This window comes from Tenrec ecaudatus, unplaced genomic scaffold (assembly GCF_050624435.1).
Source record: "Tenrec ecaudatus isolate mTenEca1 unplaced genomic scaffold, mTenEca1.hap1 Scaffold_534, whole genome shotgun sequence".
Classification (NCBI taxonomy): domain Eukaryota; kingdom Metazoa; phylum Chordata; class Mammalia; order Afrosoricida; family Tenrecidae; genus Tenrec; species Tenrec ecaudatus.
Window position 1 is genome coordinate 2,167,056 of NW_027459449.1, and position 12,829 is coordinate 2,179,884.

Below are 12,829 nucleotides of genomic sequence, written 5' to 3' on the forward strand. Positions count from 1 at the left end.
GCTTATTTTCCCCCTCCCTCCCCACTGTCCCCTACCTCATGAACCCTTCATCATTAATAAATTATGATCATTTTGTCATATACTACACTGTCCGATGTCTCCCACCGCCTTCTTCTCAACTGTCCCTCCCCCAGGGAGGAGACTATATGTAGATTCTTGTAATCAGTTCCCCCTATCCACCCCACATTCTCTCCACCCTCCAGGCATCGCCACTCTCACCACTGGTCCTGAATGAGTCATCTGTCCTGGATTCCCTGTGTTTCCAGTTGCTATCTGTACCAATGTACATCCTCTGGTCTAGCCAGATTTGTAAGGTAGAATTGGGATCATGATAGTGGAGGAGAGGAAGTATTTAAGAACTAGAGGAAAGTTATATGTTTCATCGCTGCTACCCTGCACTCTGACTGGTTCATCTCTTCCCCACAACCCTTCACTAAGGGGTGTCCGATTGGCTACCAATGGGCTTTGAGTCTCCACTCTGCACTCACCCACATTTTCAATGATATGATCTTTTGTTCCTTGATGCTTGAAACCTGATCCCTTCGACAGCTCGTGGTCACACAGGCTGGTGTGTTTCTTCCATGTGGGCTTTATTGCCTTTGAGCTAGATGACCACTTGTTTATCTTAGAACCTTTAAGAACACAGACGCTATATCTTTTGATAGCTGGGCACCATCACTTTTCTTCACTACATTTGCTTACACACACGTTTGTCTTCATTGATCGTATCAGGGAGGTGGGCACCCATTGATATGATTTTTAGTTCTTTCATGTCTGATAACCAGTCCCTTCTGCACCTTGTGGTCAGACAGGCTGTGTGCTTCTTCCATGTTGGCTTTGATGCTTCTCAGCTAGATGGCCGCTTGTTTATCTTCAACGCTTTAAGATCCCAGACGCTTTGATAGCCACGTACCATCAGCCTTCTTCACCACATTTGCTTATGCACACATTTTTCTTCAGCAATCATGTCGGGAATGTATGCATCCTGGAATGCCAATTTAATAGAACAAAGTGTTCTTGCATTGAGTAAGTGGAGGCCTAATTGTTTTATTAGGAGTTCACACAACTCTTATCACAATTCATACATACATCAGTTGTGTAGAGCACATTTGTACATTCATTGCCCTCATCATTCTCAAAACATTTCCTCTCCACTTAAGCCCTTGGCATCAGGTCCTCATTTTGTCCCCTCCATCCCCGCTTCCCCCTCCCTCATGAACCCTGGATAATTTATAAATTATTATTTTGTCATATCTTGCCTTGTCCGACATCTCCCTTCACCCACTTTTCTGTTGTCCACCCCCTAGTAACAAGGTCAAATGCAGATCCTTGAAATCGATTCCTCCTTTCCAACCTACTCTCCCTCTACGCGTCTAGTAGTGCCACTCTCACCACTGGTCCTGAAGAGCTCATCCACCCTGGTTTCCCTATGTTTCTGGTTCCTATCTGCACCAGTGTACATCCTCTGGTCTAGCCAGACTTGCAAGGTAGAAATCAGATCATGATAGTGCAGGAGGATGAAGCATTTAGGAACTAGAGGAAAGTTGTATTTTTCATTGTTGCTACATCACACCTTGACTGGCTCGCCTCCTCCCCTACACCCCTCTGCAAGGGGATTCCGGTGACTGACAAATGGGCTTTGGATCTCCAATCTGCACCCCGCCCCCCTACCTCATTCACTATGGTAAGATTTTTTGTTCTGATGATGCCTGATACCTGATCCCTTCAACACCTTGTGATCGCACGGGATGGTGTGGTTCTTCCATGTGGGCTTTGTTGCTTCTGAGCTAAGTGGCTGCTTGTTTGCCTTTAAGACACCAGACGCTATGCCTTTTGATATCCAGGCACCATCAGCTTTCTTTGCCACATTTGCTTATGCACCCATTTGTCTTCAGCGATCATATCATGGAGGCAAGCACAAAATGTTATGATTTTTTGTTCTTTGATGCCTGATAACTGATCCCTTTGGCACCTTGTGATCACACAAGCTGGTGTGCGTCTTCCATGTGGGCTTTGTTGCTTCAGAGCTAGATGACCACTTGTTTATCTTCAATCCTTTAAGACCCCAGACGTTATATCTTTTGATAGCCGGGCACCATCAGCTTTATTCACCACATTTGCTTATGCACCTGCTTTGTCTTCAGCAGTTGCGTTGAAAAGGTCAGCATCACAGAATGTCAATTTAATAGAAGAAAGTATTCTTGCATTAAGGGAGTACTTGAGTGGAGGCCCAATGTCCTTCTGCTACCTTAATACTAAACGTATAAATATATGCACATAGATCTATTTACCCATCCTCATATATAAATATATTTGCATATATACATGTCTTTATCTAAACCTCTATAAATGCCCTTTGTCTCCTAGCTCTTTCCTCTATTTCCCTTGACTTTCCTTCTGTCCCACTATCATGCTCAGTCCCGACCAGGGTTTCAGCAAATCCTCTTTGTTACATTACCCTTGATCATGCCCTACCAGGCCTCCCAGCCCCTCCTCACCACTGATTTAGATCACTTGTTCCCTTGTCCCTGGGTTTGTTAACACCACTACCTTTTCCCCCACCTCTCCTATGTCCCTCCTGAACTGTCGGTCCTGTTGTTTTATCCTCCAGATTGTTCATCCAGCCTATCTTATTTAGAAAGACCAGCGGAGATAATAACATGCACAAAAACAAGACATAAAAATACCAAGGAACAATATACAACCAACCAACAACAATAAATCAATGACAAAAAAAACACAAGAAAGAAAAGTTTGTAGTTAGTTCAAGGATTGTGTGTTGGCCTTTAGGAGTGTTTTCCAGTTCAATCAATTGGGGTACCACACCCTAGCCCCAAAGTCCACCTTCATCATTCCCTGAGGACCTCGCCGTTCCATTCCCTTGCTATTCTGTTGCACCCCCTTAGTGTTTTGCCTCGGTGTGGCGGGATCAGATCAGGCGTAGTTCCCACACTGTGTCTCCAGTGTTGTCCCCGGTAGAGCTATGGGTCAGTGAGGGGCGTCATGTCTCATAGTGGGGCTGGCCATGTGGTCCTCTCTGTGGACTGGCTGCTCTAATCGGGATAATCGTCCTCAAGACCTGGTGGGCCAGGATGTGCTCCACTTTCTCCTCCTCCCCCTTCATCATCACCCATGTGCTCCCATCAGATATGTCCCTCTCCTGGAGCTGCAGATTCAATGCCGTCTTTTGAAATAAGTTCTTCTGGTGGGAGGGCCAGGCGTCCTCTTAGTATTTGTCATCACTGCTTTTTAGTGATGTGTAGTACTCCATTGTATGTATATACCACTGTTTTTTAATCCAATCATTTGTTGGTGGAAATTTGGGTTGTTTCCAACTCCTTGCATTCGGATTTGTACCCTTGTGGAACTGCTGTTCAGGTCCTTTGCCCACCTCCTCGGTGGGCAATTAGTTTTTTTTTCTCTTTGGAAACTAGCAGAGTATTGTAGATTTTAGTAATAAGGCCTTTGTCTGATGTGTCAGGCTAAAGATGTTTTCCCAGTCCGAGGGCTCTCTTATTACTCTCTTGGTGAATTATTTTGATGTACACAGATGTTTTATCTTCAGTGTATCCCACATGTCAATTTGTGACTCATGTGCATTTGTGTCCTTCCCTGTTTCTGCTATCCCATGTATTCCCAGTGCCAAAATTCTCAGATTGGTCCCAGTTCCCTTATTGATGGACCTAATAGTTTGGAGTTTTACCTCAAGGTCTGTGATTTACCTTGAGTTTATTCTTGTGCATGGAGTCAGATAAGGGTCATGCTTCATTTTTCTGCAGGTAGATATCCATTTTTTCCAACACCGCTTGTTAAAGAGGGTACCTGCTTTTGATATTTTGGGGGCTTTATCAAAAGTGAGTTGTCTGTATGCTGATGATTTTATTTCTGGGTTTTCAGTTCTTTTCCAGTAGTCTAAGTATCTGTCATTATACCAATACCTCCCAGTTTTGACCATGATGGCATTATAATATGTGCTAAAGTCAGGTAAAGCAAGCTCTCCCACTGTGTCCTTCTTAGGGAGTCTCTGCTAATTCTGGGCTTCTTCCCTCTCCATATGAATTTGGTAATCAGTTTTTCCATTTCTTTCAAGAAAGATGAGGGTAATTCTCTCAGGATTGCATTAAAGTTATATAGTGCCTAGGAGAGAACTGACATCTTTACTATATTGAGTCTTCTGATCGACAAAAATGGGATATTCTCCCATTTGTTGAATCACTCTTGGTTTCTTGCAATAGTGTTCCATAGTTTTCCTCATATAAATCTTTTGTTCTTTTAGTCTGCTATTTCCCTAGATATTTTAATTTGTGCTTGGCTATTGTGATGGGTACCACCTTTTTGACCTCCTCTTCTGTTATTTTAGCTGATATGTATAGCAGTCCAGTGGACTTCTGTTTGTTGATCTTGTATCCTGCCACTCTGCCCCTTTTGGATCTTTTGGGATTTTCCATTTATAAAATCATGTCATCTACATATAACGATAGTTTTACCTCTTCCTTCCCCAGACGAATACCTTTGATGTCTCTCCTTTGCCTTATGCTGCGAGCTAAAACCTCCAGTACGATGTTAAATAAGAGTGGGGACGAGGGGCATCCTTGTCTGGACCCTTTTTCTGTGGAATTGTGTTCCTCTTTTCTGCATTGACTACCATGTTGGCTGTTGGTTCTTCATATATAGCTTGTATTGTCTTGAGGAATTGTCCTTCCATTCCTATCTCCTGACGTGTCTTAAAAAGGAATTGGTGTTGGATGTTGTCGAATGCTTTTTCCACATCTATCAATATTATCATGTGGTTCTTAGAGTTTTTCATGTCAATGTGGCACATGATACTAATGGTCTTTCGTATGTTGAACTATCCCTGGTATGAATCTTGCTTGGTCATGGTGAATTACCATATATACTCGTGTATAAGCTGAATTTTTCAGCACAAAAGATGTGCTGAAAAACTGGGGTTTAACTTATACGAGGTGTAATATCTCACAGGTGATTGTCGTTCCTCCGCTGTTCATTCAAAGCCCCACTGATACTGCAGGGCTTTGAATGTTTGTTACTCACATCTAACCAATCAGAGCCATCCTATGACGTGGAAGGCTCCAATTTGCAGAAGCACCCATAGTGATTCACTTACGCTGGCAGCTGAACTGGTCAGGATGTGTCCGTGGCTGCGCTCCGTCTCTCCCCTCTGGTCTCTGTGTTAATTCACATCCTGCATTTCCCACCCTAGGCTTATACTCAAGTCATCAGTTTTTCTAGTTTCCCAGGTAATAACTAGGTACCTAGGCTTATACTCAGGTCGGCTTATATTCAAGTATATATGGTATTCGTTTTATATACATTTGTATTCTATTGGCAAGTATTTTGTTAACAATTTTTGCATCTGTGTTCATTAAGAATATTGGTCTGTAGTTCTCAATTCTTGTAGGATTCCTGCCCTGTTTGGGTATCATATTTATACTTGCTTCAAGAGGTTGCCGTCTTTTCTATGTTCTGGAAGATTTTGTGTAGGATTGGTGTCATTTCTTCCCTAAATGCTTGGTAGAATTGTCCTGTGAAGCCATCTGGTCCAGGGAATTTGGGGTTGGTAATCCCTTGATATCCTTGTCTATTTCTTCTATTGCTATGGGTCTATTGACATTCTTGATGTTCCTCTGGGAAAGAGGGAGGGATTGTTTTTCAAAATTTGACCATGTCTTCCAAGTTGTTGAATTCATTGGAGTACAGTCCTGCGTAATACTCTTTAATTATCATTTTGAATTCATTAGAGTCTGTTGTAATGTCCCCTCTTTCATCCCTCATTCTTGCTATTGAAATTTGTTCCCGTCTTTCTTTGGTTAGGTTTACCCACGATATGTTGATTCTGTTTATCTTTTCAAAGAACCAACTTTTAGCAGCATTAATTTTTTCCATAGTTTTCTTATTTTCCCTCTCCTAAATCTCAGCCCTGATTTTTATTATATCTTTTCTTTTGCTATTAGCACGATGGTGCTGTTGACTCAGCCCTAGTTGCTGTAAATTTTGTGCCAGCATATCAATCATATGGCTTTCTTCCTTTCTCAGGTGTGCATGTATTGCTATGAAACTTCCTCTGATAACTGCCTTTGCTGTGTCCCATAAGTTTTGGTACGTCTTATTCTCATTCTCATTGGTTTCTAGAAATTTCCTAATTTCATCTATGATCTGAGCCAGTACACACTCCTTTTTCAGTAGAGAGTTATTCATCCTCCAATTGTTTGCCTTGTTTTATTCATCTTCCTTTTGCTGATTTCCAGCCTTATGGCACAGTGGTCAGTGAGAGAAGTCTATATGATATCAATGTGCTTAAATTTATGCAGATTTGACTTATGCCCCAGCATGTGGTCTATCTTCGAATATGTGCTATGTGGGCTTGAAAAGAATGTGAAATATTTTGTATTTTCATGAAAAGCTCTGTAAATATATATCAGGTCAAAATGACTAATTGTAGTGTTTAGATCTCTGGCCTCCTTGTTGAGTTTCTTTCCCTGTGATATTTCTTTCTCAGAGAGTAGTGTGTTGAAGTCACCTACTATAATTGTTGAGGCTGTGACTTTCTTTTTCATATTTTGAAGCATTTGTTTGACGTATTCAGCAGGTCTGTCATTTGGGGAATATGTTTACAATGCTTAGTGGTTCTTTGCCTACTGCTCCCTTGAGCATTATATAGTGTTCCTCATCTCTTTTTATGGTTTGCACTTTGAGGTCATTTTATCCAAGATTACGATTGCAACCCTTGGTTTTTTTTTAGTTGCTGTTTCTTTGGTATGTTTTTCTCCAGAATTTGATTCTCAGCCTAGTTTTGTTTGTAGTCTTGACACGTGTCTCCTGTTGGCAGCAGATTGATTAGTTGTATTTCTAAACTAGTCTAAACTAGTCTGCTAGCCTCAGTCTTTTAATGCCTGAGTTTAGTTCATAGATATTCAGGGGTATTATTTCCATCCGTGGACTCTGTGATGTCATCTTACACCTTTTGTGTTGGGTGTTTTCCCACCTCCCTTTCTTTTTAATGTAGTGTGTGTGTGTGTGTGTGTGTGTTTCATTCTTGACTTCTTTTCACCCTTAATCCAATGCTATCTTGGGGGCTGTTTTCTCTTTGTTTCCCTCTGGGTGAGGTTGTTCTCTGTGGCAGTCTCTTACTTATGCTTGGTGAGTGCTGTTCTTCTGCCTATACTGGATCGACAAGGATCCAGGCTGGGTTTCTTCTAATGTATTCTTTGAGTTTTTCCTTCTCTAACAAGACAATTACTTCTTCATCTATCTTGATCAGTAATTTGGCTGTGTAGAGTATTCTTGGGTTTGCATTATTTTCCTTCAATTTTTGCAATGTTACTCAACAACTCTCTCCTCTTCTTCATAGTGTTCTCTGATACCCGGTTTCCCCGAAAATAAGACAGTGTCTTATATTAATTTTTGCTCCCAAAGATGCACTAGGTCTTATTTTCAGGGGATATCTTATTTTTACATGGATAAGAATGTGGTACACGTTTATTGTTTATTGTTTTATTAAAAGAGACCTCGTACTACCTGTCTGCTCTGACTGCGCTGCAGCCAATAGTGAGCTGCGTGGTGGTGCCCACCACTATGATCCAGAGTCCAGAGTTACGGTAGCTTCGGGGGTGCTGATTTTTGGGGAGGTCTTATTTTTGGGAGATGCCTTATATTTCAGCCCGAGGCAAAACTGTAAGTAGGTCTTATTTTGGGGGGATGTCTGACTTTTGGGGAAACATGATAGGTCTGAGCATATTCTTATTTGGGAAACTATGTGATTGCTTGTTTTTCCCTAGCTCTTCTCATGATTTTCTCCTTTTCCTCAAAGTTGGATAGTAAGTATGATGTGCCTTGATTTCTTCTTGGGTTTCAATCTGACTGGTGTTCTTTCAGCTTCCTGAATGGTTGCCAGGTTTTCATTCATTAAGCTCGGGAAGTTTTCCTCCAAGAATTTCCTCTCTGTTGCAGTTGACTTCTTTGTGGTGTCTTCCTCTGGTAATCCAATAATTCTAATGTTGTTCCACTTCATAGCATCAGACCTAGCTTTTAGGTTCTCTTCAGCTTCACTAATGATCTTATTAGATTTTTGTTCGCATTTAAAGTCTCCTTGGCTGTCCTCTAGGTCACTGGTGCAATTATCTGCCTCCTCCAGTCGATTCTCGAGGTCTGCGTGTCTGCTACTAGTTTTTGTTATCTCTTCCCTGATCTCTTGTATTTCCCTTTGGTGTATGGACTTAATCTCCTCTTTCATTTCATCTTTTTTCTGTATTGTTTTTCTCATATCCTGTATTACAGCAAGAAGTATTCTGAAAAATTCTTTATGTGGCAGATAAATATCTGCTTCTTCTATGCATGTCGTTCGGTTCAGGACATCTCTGCCATTGAAGTTTGTTTCTCATGTTTTTTTGTTGAGGTCATTGGGCCTGATTGCTGTTTGTTTTAGAGGAGCCAGGTGCTATTTTTCAGGGAGTCAAAGAGCACTGGCTCTCTCTGGGAGACTCGTAGGAAAGCTTCTTCGAACTGCTACAGCTAATTTCACTATGGAATTAGCCAACCACTTTATCCTCCTGTGGCTTCACTCTTTCCCTAGTCAACAAGTTGGATGGGCCTCTCCGGAGATGCTGGTTGGGTTGTTGTGGATCCACGAGGATGGTGCTTTACTGGGTGATCTCACAAGAATCCATGATGGTGTGGCCCATGACGGCTTGGGTTGCCACAGGTGGCATGCAAAGGTGCCCGCTGCAACAGGAGTGTCACAGAAATCTGGTTGGTTGCCTGCTTTGGTATAGAGCACCGTGAATGGTGGGCGGAATTTCCCTGATCAGGTAGATCACTGCATAGGTTAGGCAGAGGTTCCCACTGCTCCGTGGAAAGCTGGTGAGTGTTTGATAAGCTTTCTTAGTCTGTGAGGCACTACAGCAGGCGGGAGGAAGCTCCCTCAGTAACGTGGGACCACAGAGGATGGATAGGAGCTCCCCAAGGCACACAGGCAGGATTTCCCCCAAAGAAGGGGTGCCGAATTTCTCCAGCCATGTCTTAAGCACTACAGAGGACCGGCAGGTGGGCTTTTCCAGGGAAGAAGTTGGGCAGGATATCCCCTGTTGGAGTGTGGGTGGGCTTTCCCAGCTTCCGGTTATGCTGCAGAGGGAGGAGCTCGCCCAGCAGGGTTGAGTGCAGGCATTAATGCCCTAGGCTAAGGGTAGTGGTCAGGATGTTGGCAGTGCTGTGTGAGAGAAAGGGGAAGAGAAAAAGAGAAGGAAAAAAACAGCCACTGAGACAGGGGGATAGGGGGGAATAGAGAGAAGAGAGGGAAACTGAAGCATCAATATAAATGAACCTGATCCTTGACCATGGGGCTGCAGGGGTTTAATCCCTGCCCTGAGATGGTGTCAAACTGTGGCTGTGTTGAGATAAAGCCCCTGTGTTGGCTACAAATGATCCTGGCTCCAGCCAAGACAGTGGCCGGGCCAAGGTAAGGTGACCAGATTTTAACATTGGTATAGCGGGACACCATTGATAAAACTCATATCCTGGTGAAATTGCCACATGGCAGCCGAAAACCGTACATACCCTCACTTGTTGTCCATTCTTTCCAAAAATTGGGACTTTTTAAAAACACCATAGACACGAGAAAAAATGTTTAAAAAGCGGTACGTCTGGTCACCTTAGGCTAAGGTCAAACCCTAGCTGGCCTCCATTGTGGTAAGCCAAAAGACCCAGCTCCTTTAAACCTATTGGATCTCTGCCTACTTATCTTTCTGATGCTCCTCTGCGACCTGGCGGTGTGGAATTTCCCTCTTAGTGACTCTCCTGCACAGATTTCTGTGGAGTTCCTCTGCTATGTGTTACTCAGTCGCCATCTTCCTGGAAGTCTCTACCATCCATTTCTTAACAGATTTTTGTGAGAACTTTTTTTTCTCTCCCACTTAAAATTAATATACTTTTCCCCTCAAGAGACTGTAATTTACCTTTGTAAATTACAGAAAAAGGGCTTCAAAAATTCATGGAAAATTCCTTTACCTTTTAATCCTATTTCCATGAGCTATTTGTGACTCACTCATACATGTTATTCCAGTTACTATGGCTCCATAAGAAATTATCGCCAACACTTAATGGCCTAAAATAGCAATTAAATATGCTCATAGATTTTATATTTTGTGGGAAGGAACTCAGACATAGCATAACAAACATGTTTCTTCTCTGTCCTATGATGCCGGGGCCTCAGCTACACACCTTACTGGCTAGACCAGAAATGTCTGAAAGCTCGCTTACCATGTGGCTGCCTGATGGGCCAGTTTGGGCTTCTTCACAGTTCAATGTCTAGTGTCCCTCCAGAGTACGTTTCCTAAAGGAGAAACCAGGTAGAATCATACTCCTATAGTCCCTGGGAGCACTGCTGCCGTATTCATTAGGTCTGAAGAGTCCCAAGTCCCCCATCCCCAGGTGCACAAAAGGGAAAGTGACCACACACCTCACATTCCTTCACGAAGGGATCTAGGGTCCCTGAGTAAACCGCATGGAGTGCATAGCTGACCTCTGGCTACATCAAGGAGAAGAATCCTACGTAGCTCCATCAATCAAGGCCGATTGCCACAAAATAGAGATCAGGCATGCCTCCACCCTCCATCATTCTTTACCCTTTTCTGATAGTAACTGTTTCTTCCACAGCATTCTACTTTTGTGCTGTGTTCTATAATCCATTGCACTGGTCGCACAGAGCTCACAGGCAATACTCACAATTAAGGGAGCTTTTTAGAGAACTTAATGGGTTACTACAAGCCAAGATCAGAAAACACTAAGGATACACTCATTGGTCCACAGTATCATCTCGCCTCAATCAAGTCTTTCTCTAGTCCTTAGTCTCTGTGTTGCTCTTCAATTCTGTCTCGTGTCTCCTTGCCTCAGCCTCTGACTTTGCCTTGTTCTTTCAGTCTGTCCAGTAATTTCTGTTTCACAGCCTCTGGTTCCTCTTGTCTTTAGACAGAGATCTCATTTGTTCTCCACTGGAAGTTCTTTATCCCTTAAGTTCATGGGATTCCTCTCTGTTCCTGTTCTAAGATAACACATCCCTATGGCCAGGGAAGTGGCAACGAAAATGAACCAGTCCACTCTGTTTTGTGTTAGACATGCCTTTTTGCAAAGTCCCACCTAATCATCAATGGGAATCACAAAGACCTAGACAGAAGAGCCATGCCAAGAGACTTCACACCACGATAGTCCCACAGACAGGTGTTTCTTGCCTTCTTACCCTTAAATCTACAAGTGAGAGCTGTGTCTTGGGAGATTCGCCTCTAAACCCTGGCAACCAAGTGTGCTTTTTACAGTGCATTTCCTCAACTCCTGTGCAGACAGACCACTGCAGCCAGGTGCAGATTCAGGGCAGCCTCCCAGCATTGCCTGTCTGTCCTGCAGCCCCCACTCTATGTGCCTCATTGGGCCTCAGCCATCCATGTGGCCCTTCTGCTCTGCTGGGTGGCATTTTGTTTTAAGATGATGGCAACGCCTTGACAGTCAAAGCTGCAGAACCCTCTGGAGAAAGGACACCAGTGAGTTGCTTTTCTTGCCCACACCCCATCACTGTGGTGGACTTGCACACATTCCTGTTGAGTCAGATGTTGGTGATCTGCATTTCTCCTCCACATTCACTTCACTTAAAAAAAAAATTTAGCCCCTGCTATGATTCTAGTGATAGAAGGCGATGTAGGATTTAAGAAAGCTGAATTATCCCTGTCATGTTTAACTCACTGCATAGTTGGAAACTTATAGTTTGAATGTTACATGTTTGCTGTCAGGAATTGAATTTCCTTTCCACTGGGCATCCTGCAGACCCTGCGGTGCTGCATTGCTCCTTGGGCCTTGCTGTGTAGCATGGGGATTGCAGGGCCATCTCTACTCTGCTTATGGGACCTGCAGGACCGCAATGATGAGTTGCAGGCTGCGCTGGAAGGCCTACAGACATGGATGCACAAGACACAGAGTAGCCCATCTAGTTTCCGGCCAGATGGATGCCTGCCCCCAGCAGATTGCTCCGAAGGTAGAGGATCTTCTTGGGGAAAGGGTGGAGTCCTTGTTCCAGCAAACTGGGCTATCTCTCAGACCTACCCGTAGTTTGTGTCATGGGCCACTTCCAAGCATCATAGGGTATATTGAGGCACAAACACCTGCCCCAGACACACTGGCACCACCCGGCTGAGTTCCTTGTAGCTGGGAATTTATGGAAGGGGATGGGGGCTTTATCAACTGTAATGAAATGGCAGCAGTTATGTGATCTCACAATGACCTCATGAGAGGCATGTCCATCACTCGTAGATGTTCCAAAGCCACCTCCAGAGTTGTGATTAAGATGAAGGGACTTGGTGGTGAGGTTTCAGCATAGGCTAGAGACAGAGAGAGTGAGGGTATGTGACAGTAAATAAAGGAGCTATATTTCCTTTGCCCAGGTCACAGACCAGTCTCTATACAGATTGTCCTCTGAGCTGTAAGCTGGTTGATGTGAAAACTCTTTTAATAAAAGAGATAAATTATATCTAAAACATATTAATGACTCCCTGATGTTCAGAGAGAGCTTGAGATTTATCCCCTTGAGTGTCATAATTCGTCAGAATAGACCTGTGCCAGCGGCGCCTGCGCAGGACACAGGTCAAGCACTGGAAGCAGTTGGGACCTGTGTGCATAGGCGTGCATATCTGCTTAAAAGTAGATATCTCTGGCTTCAGGATCCTCTTAGTGCTGAGGTTTATGACAAATTCCACCTACAGTGTAGACTGTGTTTGATTAATCTCAGCTCCTTCAAAAGACAAGAACAAGGAGGTAACACAGCTGCCCTAGA